We start from the raw sequence: 12,479 nt of genomic DNA on the forward strand, positions 1-12,479 counted from the left end.
TAAACTTCAGGAGAAGAAAGAAAAATAAAGCTTGATAATTATTCCATGGATAATTAGAAGCTGAACTCCCCATGACTCGTCCATAAAGTGTTGGGGCCAGCCATCAGGACTCTCCCACGGGGCCCTGCTGAGTTGCAAAGGCAGATTTCATCACTGGAAAAGTGGTTCTCCCCCAGCCTTCCCTCCTTCATTTTTCTTTGTTTCCAAGGGCAAGGATCTGTAATGGGGTAAAGGAATACATTCTTTTGATGCCAAACTTATCCAAGCAGACCGACCAAGAAACAACTCTTCCTTAAACTCCACACCCACAAGCAGTAACTGCCTTCAAATAGCTTCCCTTTCAAAGCACCGTAAGCAAAATATGGCCAAAGAAAACTGTCCTATAGGGAAGAATCCCAGTCAACTATAAACTTCCCAGTCCAACTGTAGGAAAAAAATTGCCTCAAAATGGCTCGATCTGAGCAATTGTTGTGAAATCAAACGGGAAGTGCAGAGACCAAGAAGACCCTGACTGTGCTACAAGAAGTGTGATTGCTGGGTGTGCTTCCCAGGGGACTTCTTATAGAGCTGAAGAAAAACTTACAGAGCAAAGACTAACGGAGACATCACCCCTCCTTTCGTTCTGATGACCACCCCCCCAACCGCCATCTTACCTCTTTTCTCACCATTTAGAGTACAAGCTTCTTGAGAATTTGGACTTTCAACATTCACCAAATCCCTACTGCCTGCCTACTATACACCGTGCCCTGTGTTTCCACGTTTTTGTGAAAATATAAACCATCCTAATCCACTAGAAATTTGACAATAAAATTAATCGGTAAAAAAAAAAAAAATGAAAAGTTCATTTAAATAAGAATAAAAATATACATTCCAAATAAAAGCCGTGGTAATCTCTTCACCTTAACAATCTGATAAATGCAGTTTACAATAAAATGTGTCATTTAAAAACCATTTTCTTCTCTTCCTTATGAAAAAGTAAGCAGAACTAGACTCTACAAGTTAGGAAAGGCCATAATGCTGAATCATAAAGAGGGGTTTTTTTTTAAACAACTAGTGCTATATTTAGTTATGCAAAAAATAGTAATAAATAGTACGTCTTCAAAAACTACCTTACTATGAAAAATATAGATATAGATATGGGTATAATAAATGGGATTTTTTCATTAGTGATTTAGTAAGACTTGCAATGCTTCTTTAACTGTTATTTGGGTTGAGAGACACAATATGAAAGTAGAGATTTCCAAAAACACTGGAAAGTAGTACAATGACTAAATTTGCCATGAAAAGTTTCTAAAGTAGTCCACTGGAATATAAACGCCATGAGGACAGGGATTTTTTTTTTTTTTTTTTAGCTATTTTATTCACTGATGAATCCCCAGTGTCTAGAAGAGCACCTTTCCCAGAGCAGGTAGGCGCTTAATAAATTTTTGTTGAATTAATAAATGTTTGTTTAAAAGTCAGCAGTCCCGGGAACACTCCAGTTGTGTCTCCTAAGCAAGCCCAAGGCCTCATGAGTAAACACTGGTTCTCCAGCTCTTGTGATTTACGTAGAAGTTCAAGTTGGGTAATTTCAGGCCCTAGAGGCTATTTTTAGGCCACAAAACTCCAGAAGGATGATCCACAAAGAACCAGAGAATTTAGTTCACCTCACTAGTGTAGCACTGTCTGAGCTGAATGAAAAATACCCCAAACTGTAATTGATAGTTTCATTTGTTAACTGCTGAGAAACATGGGCATTTTGACATCGTTTCTTAAACCATTGCCATCAAGAGTTTAATAGACCACTTGAAAATGTGAAAGTGATCATTTTACTGTCACAACAAAATTAGGTTCTCCTGTGTTTTTCTTTTCTTTTGGTGTAATTTCTTCTTTTATTTTTTTGCAAATTTTTTTTAATGTTTTTATTTATTTTTGAGAGACAGAGCAGGAGTGTAAAGGGGGAAAGAGAGAGGGAGACACAGAATATGAAACAGGCTCCAGGCTCCGAGCTGTCAACACAGCCAGACGTGGGACTCGAACTCACGAACCACGATATCATGCCCTGAGCCAAAGTCGGGCATTTAACCGACTGAGCTACCCAGGCACCCTTGGTGTAATTTCTTCATAATAATAATCATAGCTGCCAGATATTTAACGTTTTACTATGTGCTCAGTGAGACAGGTACACATATTCTCATTAAAAAACTTTACAATGACCCTTAAGCAGATATTATCATCCTCATCTTGTAACCTGCAGGAGGTTAACTGACCTTCTGAAATTCCCTAGAGCTGGTGGTGGTGCTGGAATTTACCCTGTTCTGTCAGACTTTAAATCCAAGCTCTTAGCCCCAAGGCTACCTCCTTCATACAGTGTGTATCACACTGACAGATATGCCTAAACTACTAAGATTAAACACCGTGCGAAGTGATCAAAATGGTTGGCAATTTAATTTTTTAATTTTTGCAAAAATTTTGCTGTTTAACCGTTGCTTATGCTGCTGCATGAAATGGTGAAAAGACCGATTGTGTTTGGAGCCTAACACCCTGAGTTCAAATCATACTTCCTTACTGACTATCAGAGTTGTCCCTGCAAACACCATTTAACCTTTCTGAGTCTCAATCCCCTTAAGTGTAAACATGAAGGTAATAATACCAAATCTTCTCACGGCTGTCACTGGAGAGTGCCTGGTGAGCAGCCTGGCACAGAATAAGCGCTCCTACAGCCTAAATGCCCTTCCTTCTAACGGATTTGCTAAATTGGCACTGTGCTGATTTTATAAAAGTGTTTAGTTCATCCTCGTAATACCATAATTACAGAATATAATGACACTGCATTCTCTATAACTACAAAGTAGAATTTATAAACTGATAGATGATGAGTTGGAAGAGGCTTTAGAAGCCCATCTGTTCCAATCCTTTCGTTTCCAAATGAAGTCCAGAGAGTTTAAAGGACTTGTTTCCAAGTTTTTACAGAAAGCTAATTGCAAAGACACTTCTAGACCTTATGTCCCTCCACCTCTACTTCCACGATAGTCCCAGTTTTTGCCTCACATTACACAGGCATGGCAACACGTGTAATTTTCAGACAATTAAGCAGTATAAAATAACCTCAGTTTAATTGCATCCAATTAACAAGCCAAATTAGTGTTTCATATGTACACTATTAAACTAGTTGTCTGGCTTCCAAAAGAAATAAAACACTGTTTCAAATGAATCTAGCATTTTAGTGAACAAAGCTACTTACAATTTAAATTACCTTTGCTATAATCTTCTTTATATGGAATTAGACCTAATCTCCATTTTAAAAGAAATTCTTTCTGCAACTATCAGGATGAAAATTCATGCTTGTATTTGAAGTATCAAATTTTTCTTTCTCACTAAATACATAGGATTTTCTAAGATTAGTATACATGTGCATGCATGCACACATGCATACCTGTACATATATGCATGCCTAAGGCCCCCTAAGCAAATACAAACGAGGGTGTGTCTGACATTTCCCCACCACCTAGTTTGAAAAGTCCCACCTTTTTCTTGGCCTTCAGAAATCAAGTGAATCTGCCACAATGCAAATAACAAGAGCTTTGCTGATCTCCTGCTTTCTTTTTCAGAGAAAATGAAACCACCAGATAAATCTTTGTCAAAAAACACTGCCTTCCAAATACACTGCCCTACACTATCCGTCCAGTATTGTCATGATTTAGATACAACTGGGTATCAATTAAAAACCGGTATTCTAATGAGCCACAAAACAAATCATCTATCCATTCCTTAAATATTTACACCTAAAAACATAAGTGCGTTATCATTTTAAGTATAGCCATTTTTATAAGTTATCGTTTGTTTGGTGGCCAACTTTCACTATTACTATTTATGAAGACTGTTCCGAGGAAAGAGTTGTAGAGTAGGTTAAACTAAAAATGCAGTACTGTATACTGAAGACACAGCTCAGACTGATGATCTGCTGTACATATTTGACCATGTTTATCAAAATACTTAATCACTTTTGTTATTTATTATTAAGATGTCCATGAACAAGACAAAAGAGTTCACACTGTCATGCAGTGGTGTCAACCTTCATTACATCTTTTGGGGCCTTATACCAATTTAATGGCCACCCTGCCACCAAGCTATTCATCCCCTAGACGTTTATAATCTTTCTGAACACCCACACATCATAGCATCACTCCTCTGCTGAAAAACCTTAGGTGAAATCCAGCTTTCTCAGGAGAGCTTCATGGCCCACATGGTCTGGAACCAATGGACCTTTCCAGTTCGCCGAACTCTTCCTCTCCCTTGGCACAACAATGTCCCACCACTCCAAATCAAATTCAATGTGCCCCGCCCTTCCCTCTTAGTAGGATTTACTGAAATTCTACTCAACTTTCAAGGCCCCCGATCAAAATTTACTTCCTCCCACAAAGACCCTCTAATCTTTGCAGATGGAAAAAAAAAAATGCTTCCATTTATATTATAGTTTCGCTCATACATTTTAGTAAAGTTTATTTAACAAGCCATATGTCTTCTCTAGATTGTAAAAATTCAAGTCAAGGATCATCATCCTCTTATCTCTCAATTACTCATATTCTGCCCCCCCCCCAGTCTGACTCCAGAGCCTAAGCTTGGAGCTCCACTTCCATAAACTGACTGTTTTTGCCACCTAAATTGAAATTTCTATATTGTATGAATTTTAAAACAGGGAGCAAATTAATTAAGTGATAACAGTTGACAAAATGGAGTAGGAGCCCAAGATTACATAAAGGAATGTTATTTTCACTAACCTCTTTTTCCACTCTTTTGTATTACGTTGACCCTTAATCATACAGAAGGTAAAAAAGAAAAAAAAAAAAAAGAGCTAAATTTTTCCAAAGGTTCCAGTATTTGTAGTCATGAAGAGAAATTATCTGGGGACTTGAATGTTTCACTAGCTGTTTAGAAACATATAGATCCAGCTTATGCAGGGTTCTAAAGATTAATCGGTTCTTCAAACAATGACCTTGAAAGACCTCGGAACTGGTAGTTATTCATTAAGTAAGTGAATCAACGGTGTTGACCAATTCAGTTAACTTGATCCTCAAATACGTATTTTTTAATTTAAATTATTTATTCTTAGAAAAATTACCTGCAAATAATAATAAGCTAACCTACAATTAAACCCCTCAAACCGAAGTTAGCACATGGAGTCGTAACAAACCTCCAGGGGTCAAGGGCCACTGACGTTGAAGTACTTGGGAAGAGACACATGTTATACATAAGGCTCCTCCAACTTCTAGACCCTGCCCCCCAAAATTCTTTCTCCAATGATCTACTTCTGACATAGCCAATAGTATGTCATACGTCCTGATTTTCCAAGGACAATGCCCATTTATGCCAGGTTAGATAATCATCCATGTGGTACTGACCACGTAATCTGGCCACACCTCGCCTCATTTCTCTAGTTATGTACCCTCAGCCCCACTGGCTTGCTTTCAATTCCTCAAAGCACTGTACATCCCCCAATCTCAAGATATTTGCATTATTCCCTCTTTGTACAATACACTCTTTCTCTCCACCCCTTTCCACTTGACCATAGTTTATTCTTCAGTCTCAGCTCAAATATTACCTCTTCAGACAAGGGTGATATACTGCTTATTTTTATACACTCATTAATAGGTGTATACACTTATTAATAGGTGTATACACTTATGATACGCTCCTTTCTGTTTCTTTGAGAGCACTCGTAACTAATGTGGCTTTATTTATATTGGCTCACCTCATGCCTCATATCTGTCAAGCCCACTAGATTAGAAGCTCCTTTTCTGGTCTGGATCATCATTATATCCTTGGTGTCTACCAAAAGCCTAATCCATAATAAATACTTGTTGAATAAACGGATGAATAAGTTGTATTGATCAATGATGACTGGGTCACTTGTCATAGTACTCTGAAGAAAGAGCTAAGATTATATGTGAGTGACAAGTCAAAAATGTTGCCTAGCCCTGAGTACTTCCTGACCTTACATCCAATCACCATGTGACCCAGAAGTAGTAGGTCAAACCCCACCTGCTCTCTGCCCCGTGTCTTCAGGCACACAAGCATCATTTTCATCTCTTCTCTCCAAAGCACTTTCTTCAAATATGTCTACCTAGTCAGACTTCAAATGTTAAGCAGATAGGAAATCTACAGTTACGGACACTTGTAGAATAGATCAAATGCCATAATTAACACCTCAAATGACAAATAATATGAGTATGTGTTAAGATTAGCACACATTTGGCTCAGAAAAATAGTGACACAAATTATTAAGCAGTTCTGATTCTATTCTAAACTCAGTCTTGAAGATAGTATAGCCCTATGTCTCTCTTAATTCTAGTAGCCAGGATCAACATCACAGAAGCCAAAGATCGTACAGATCAAGTATGCTGTGTTATCCTCTTATACGTGAAGACTGGTTATGTCACAATGATAGATGAAGTGCTGAAATATTTGTCCAAATTACTTAGGGCCATCTCACAGCTACAAATACTGACTTAAAACTTCCTTTTTGTTAGCAATGCCATAAATAGCATATAGAAAGCAGTGCTTTTGTTGTTGTTGTTGTTGTTGTTGTTGTTGTTGTTGTGATCAAGTATCAGGAACAAGTGGAAAATTGTATCACGTATATTATTTCCTTCAAATAAGCACAATCTTATTTTCACAAGGTTTTCCCATTTTCTCTCAGTCCTCATTCACAGCTTCAAGCATTGAGAAACCTCACTGGAATATTCACTGAGGTTTTACTCAAGATAAATGAAGTCTCTGCCTATGTGGTTACAGCAACCTTACACACACTAATAGTGTGAAGTTCCTTATGAAACCTGAAGTCCATTGAGTTGAGATAGCAGACTTCCTCTGTTCCTTTTTATATCACTTAGAAAGCTACAATGCTTACATACCCTGTTTTAGCCAAAATATGGATTCATGGTGAATTCGTTTATAAATTCATTAACTAGAAGCACAGCATTGGAATTTTCAGGTGAAGGTTTAAATTGTGAACCATTTCTCCACCTACAGGACTGTTACACAGACCAGTACAGAGTCCTGTTGATGCTGACTAGGAACCAAAATTTGAAAACAGTGTTTATTTTGAACAGACTTAGGTGAGTAGCAACCTGTTTGATCCCAAACTATCCATCCAGTTGATCTTAACCACCTTTCCCTTATTACAATAGTCGCTACCTCAGGAATTAAATTCTTCCACACTCTAAAGGAGTACGCTTTTCACTCATGCCAAATAACATTTTCTATAGCTCTTTAAAGCTACTTTTCTATGTTGAAGCTTTCAGATCAACTTCAGCTAATTACTGATAACTGAAAAATCTAAAGCCAACACAAATAGACTATATGTTATCATTGTTACTGTTGAAATAAACCCTGCTTTAAAATTCAAAATAGGCAGATTCTTAAAAAAAAAAAAATCCTCATTTTAAAATGGAATCAGCATAAAAAAACAAAACCTGATTTTTCTGAATAGTGACGAAGTGTCAAAAGCTCAAGCAGACACACGTACCATTATTTTCACGGGGAACGCCTGCATTCGTGTTCTCTCTGTTTTGTTTTCATAGTAACAAGAACATTTGAAAACACATCTTGTGTAAAAGGAGCCCGATCAATCAAAAGATTCCACTGGCTAATCTTTCAATGTAGTCAAATGACATGACTTCATTATGTGATAACACCCATAGAGTAAATTCACCTTCATATCCCATGTTTAATAGAAACAGAGAAATGCCTTACCTACTTCAGTGAATTTTTTCCAAATACCTCCACAAGGATCTAACATGTTAAAAATCAGTTAAATTTTAAATTGGTACCATCATTAATATGCTACCACTCCCCCAAACTGTCCCCAAATCAATTTCACATCAATTTAATCATAAACACCGTTACATAAATATAAGCAATCTCTAAAAACGCCAACCTCATAAAACACGATCATTGTAACAGAAATATAGATGCCAGCAAATGAATTTTGTTTTATACCTGACCCATGTTCAAAGCAAGACACTCAGACAATTTTCAAAAGATTCACCATTGTCATGTAACATTTTTCTGTACATAAGAAATATTCTGCATATTTCAAACCTAGTGGTCAAAAGGGATTATGACACTTGAAAAGCACACTATCATTTAGTGGATGTTGGTAAATCCTTTTCGCCTCAAAATAAAAATGCACACTTCTCATCTGGTAACATGATTTCCTACTGTTCCACAGGAATTTCATCTTAATGAAAATGCTATCACGTAGAGGGTATTTCTGACTTGATAAACCATCTGGCCTATATCCTAAAAATCAAACCCAATCTACTCATTACACAATCTACTTGGTTAAAATCTTGTTTGGGCACTTTTATAGGGTAAAAAAGAAAAAGACATCTGCAAATTCTAATATATATGTAATAAATACATATATCCTATGTGTAACATACATCTCTGTACATACATATGCAAATATTTAAAATAACTTGGTTTGCTCAAGGACAAATATCACCAAATATTACTTTATCACTGGAGGAAATGTTTCTAATAAAGTTAAATGGCCTTTTCCAGGAGGACAGATCATTGCAAATTTAATTAAAAAGGATCTTATTAATATTTCAAGTAATTTCTGGGCTTGATTATGCGCTACAAAAGAAACAACTCTACTGAAGAGAAAAATCAATAGCCCTTGACTAGAGCCCTGAGTATGCTAGAAAAACACAGTTCTCTTGTGAATTATCAAGGTCTAGCCTTTGGGGGTGGGAGAGAGCACCAATATTTATTTGGAGGTAGACTGAGTTATTTTTAAAATGGCAAAAAAGGAAGGAGAACAATCGGTTCAAATTTTCCATTATAATGAAAGTACCGGAAACAAGCCTTTTTATGTTCATTTTAGGCCTAAGAAACTGTGCAGAGAATAAGGCTTTTGCAATGTCAGTTGCACACACTGCTTCCTGTGCGAATTCTAAGCCATTACAGGTGTCCTAAGGCCTCCAGCGAAACCTATTACCAGTCCTCCCGTCCCCTCAAAGCCATCCCCACTGCCCCCCTACCCCACACATATTATTGCTCGGCTGCTCTAAGTGTCTATTAAGGACCCTCTGTCTTCTCTGCACTCCCGAGGTTAAAGTACCCACTTTCCCTCGGCGAAGCCTGTAAAAGCTTTCCCATTAGAGAGGACTAGTTCCTGCCGTCCTTTTTCAGTTAGATGCTTTCAAGTCAGGAGAGGAGCCACTTGAAGAAAACCCTCCTTCCCCTCCTCCCTTTTTCCATTGGAAGTCACGTCCCTGAAGGACAACACGAAGGGACACTTCATGACCTTCTACCCCCTCACCCAATTTGGGCTCGGAGAGTTGGGGGTCGCATTTTCTCGTGTCCTCTGCTGCACTGGATGTGTTATGTAAGAGGGACAGAACGCGAGAGGCACATGCGTATAAAGCGCACCGATCTGCGATAACAGCTGGGGTGTCAGAGCTAATCTGGAGTCTCCCCCACCAAATACGACAGACACCACACATACATCACCCCCACCCCCTACACACACCCCCACACTGAGCAGTGTTTTCCTGTCTCGCCCCTACCAACACCAGACGCACAGAATGCAAAGGCGGGGGAGGGGTGAAGGGAGGTGAGAGAGGAGGAGCAGCAGCACATCTGCTTTGATAGCAGCCGGCAGAGCCGCCGCGGCAGAGAGCCCCTCGTTAACCCCCTTCCTGTGGCTGCACCACGTCATGGAACATTCCCGGAACGGGCCAACGTTCCACCCACTTCAGGGAACAGACATAAAGGCGCAGACCCAGCTCCCCACAGTGCAGAACCCAAACACACATGTCCCTTCCCGGTCCCCGGGCAGACGCACAGACGAACACGCATGCAAACCGCCCCCACCCGTCTCCACGCGCCCCCGGCCAGCCCGCCGCGCCGGGAGCCGCTCTGCGGCCGGTGCACCCGCAAAGCGAGGGCGCCTCCGCCTGAACCTTCCATCGAGACAGTCCCCTCCTTCCTCGCTTCCTTCCTTCTCTCCTTCCTTCCTTCCTTCCTTCCTTCCTTCCTTCCTTCCTTCCTCGCTCGGGAGGAGAAAGGAGTCACTGAAATGCCAACAGCTAGCAGCCTTCGCCGCGCTCGCTCGGCCGCAGGCCGGCGGCCCGGCCCCCGCGCCGCCCGCCCGCCCCCGGCCCGCGCCGCGCGCCCGCCGCCCGCCCGCGGCCCCCTCCCCCGCTACCTGACGACGGGCGGCCGGCGGCCGCGGCAGCCGCAGCGGTGGCCCGGCGGTGCGCGCCGGTGCACGTCCCTCATTAGTAACCAGGCACATTCCTGCCTCCAGCGCTCCCGCGCGGCCCCCTCCCCCCAGGACATTACGCAAAGCAGCCTCCCCTCATCTGCATAGATCCTCGGCCAGGGTATTCCCCGCATTTCCCGACGCGCCGGACCACCCCCCCCCCGGACGAGGTCTCCCCCATCCCCGCCCCCTCCGACCCTCACCCTCGCCACACCGGGAAGGGGCTGGGGGCGCGCGCCGCGAGACGCGACCGAGTCCGGCGGAGGCGATTTCGGTATAAAGTGAAACAAGCTCCCAATGCTGAAGGAGGCAGGAAAAACACGGCGCCTAGGCCACTTACCGAGCCGAGGAACCTAGATTCCCGCCGCTCTGCGCTCCCAAATGGTCGGTCCGCCCTCCGCGCGCCCCAAAGCTGCACCCAGCACCCCAAAGTCGAGACGTGTAGAAATATCGTTAACGAGCCAGGAGACCCTCCAAGTTGCTCCGGGCTCCGGGGAGCCTCAAGGTCCAGGACTCAACTTGGCAAAGACTTGTGCCACAGTCCCCGAAGATGTTTTTGTGGAGACCCTCCTCCGGCGGGGAGAGACAGCGCTCGGCGGCGCCCCGCTCGCCTCCTCTCCACCCTCTCACCTCCAGCCCGCCTCCCGCCGGCTGCCCGCCTCCGGGCCGCGAGCCCCTCGGGCGGCTGTCAGCTCCCGGCCGCCGCCGGGTGACAGGGGCGGGAGGAGGGCGCGACGCGGTGGCCCGAGCCCGAGCGGGCAAGGGGGATCCTCGCAGCAGCGGCGGCCGCTCACCTGGAAAGTCACCGCTGAGAAGGAGGAGGAGGAGGACGGAGAGGAGAAGGAGGAAGAGGAGGGAGAGGAGGAGGAGGAGGAGGAAACCCCCCTGGTGCCCTTGTTCTCGCTGCCGCGGCGGCCGCTCCTCGCCAAGGCTGAGCGTGTCTGGTGGGGGGTGTCTGGTAGCATTTCCTTAAGGACAGAGGGAGGGCGGGCGCGGAGGGAGGGAAGAGATCCCGACCGCCAGCCCAGGCTCCTCTTTCCTTTATTTATTTTTCTGACACTATACGGAGATGGGCCCAGGGCAGGGGCCGCGGGGCTCGCGAGGGAGCGCGAGGCCCGGGCCGCAAGCAGTCTGCGTGCGGGAGCCGCAGCGGCCGCCTCCCCTCCCGGGCTGTGGACGCACCGGGTTATTCCTGGCAGCGCCTCCCCGAACAGAAGTTACTAGGAGGAGTGCGCGGCGAGGGCGGGCGGGGGGAGAGGCGGAGGGAAGGAGGGAGGAAGAGGGAGAGACTCAGCCAGCGACGTCATCGGATCCCCCAGCGCGTCCCAGGGAGGGAGGCTGAACCAGAAAAACCAGTCTGGAGTCGGCAAGCTGGAGAGGGATGTGCGGCGCGCGGGCCGGCAGGGCGGCGGGGGAGGGAGGCGGCCGGGAGGGCAGGGCCTGGCCCCGCTGCGGCCGCTCGGGGCGGGAAGACCAGGGCCGCGCTCCCGCTCGCTCGGATCGGGGAACTCCCCCGAGAACCAGTCTCTACTTGTCATGCAAAAAAAAAAAAAAAAAAAAAAAACTTGGGCGTCTCCAAGAGCCTGAGAATTTCCTTTAGGGACGTGGAAGCCCCCCCACCCATCTTCCCCATTTCTTCGTTTAATCTAATCGTTCCCTGTCTTGATCACAAAATTATATAATAATTAGTATTGTCATTATGACTTTGTCCGTGTACCTCTGATCCCCTTCCTCGCCCTCGCCCGTCCTCACGGTTGTTACAGTCAAAAAAAAAAAGAAAGAAAAAAAAATCAGACTAGCTCCCGGCTGCATTCTGGAGCTTTGCAAAGCGTTTTACTAGCACTTTCCGTGCCCCTGCAGAAGCACGAACTTTTCACGCGTTCGAAATGCCCCAAATGCCTTCCCTGGGGTCACTCACCGGGGCGCCCTAGGCGCACCCCGCTTGGGACACGCGGCCCGCCCTCTCGGGGGTATTCAAGCCCGCATGGGCAGCTGCGCGGGTTATTGCTACCAGTTTCCCGGTGGGCCGCGCTGGGACCCGGGGCTAGCCACTGCCTCCACCCGCGCGCTTCCCTCGCCCAAGAGGGGACTCGAGTGAAATAGCAGCCCGCGCGGGGAGACCGGGGCCCACGGACGAGGGAATCCCAGGCGAGTGGGGACAGGGACCCTGGGCTTCCTCCCCTGCCCAGCGACACCCGGGGGATTCCGGGGCTCCCTCGAGCCG

General features: G+C 44.6%; 1 protein-coding gene across 1 annotated transcript in view; it reads right to left on the reverse strand.

Annotated features, from left to right (window-relative positions):
- The window catches only part of HIVEP2 (HIVEP zinc finger 2), a 204,979-nt gene extending 193,518 nt beyond the window's left edge, over positions 1-11,461 (reverse strand). The window contains exon 1 of the mRNA XM_043592484.1: positions 10,596-11,461. The gene's annotated coding sequence lies outside the window, so the exon portion shown is untranslated. The remainder of the gene's footprint in view (positions 1-10,595) is intronic.
- Positions 11,462-12,479: the final 1,018 nt, after the last annotated feature.

This window comes from Prionailurus bengalensis, chromosome B2, assembly GCF_016509475.1.
Source record: "Prionailurus bengalensis isolate Pbe53 chromosome B2, Fcat_Pben_1.1_paternal_pri, whole genome shotgun sequence".
In the NCBI taxonomy this organism is placed as follows: Eukaryota; Metazoa; Chordata; class Mammalia; order Carnivora; family Felidae; genus Prionailurus; species Prionailurus bengalensis.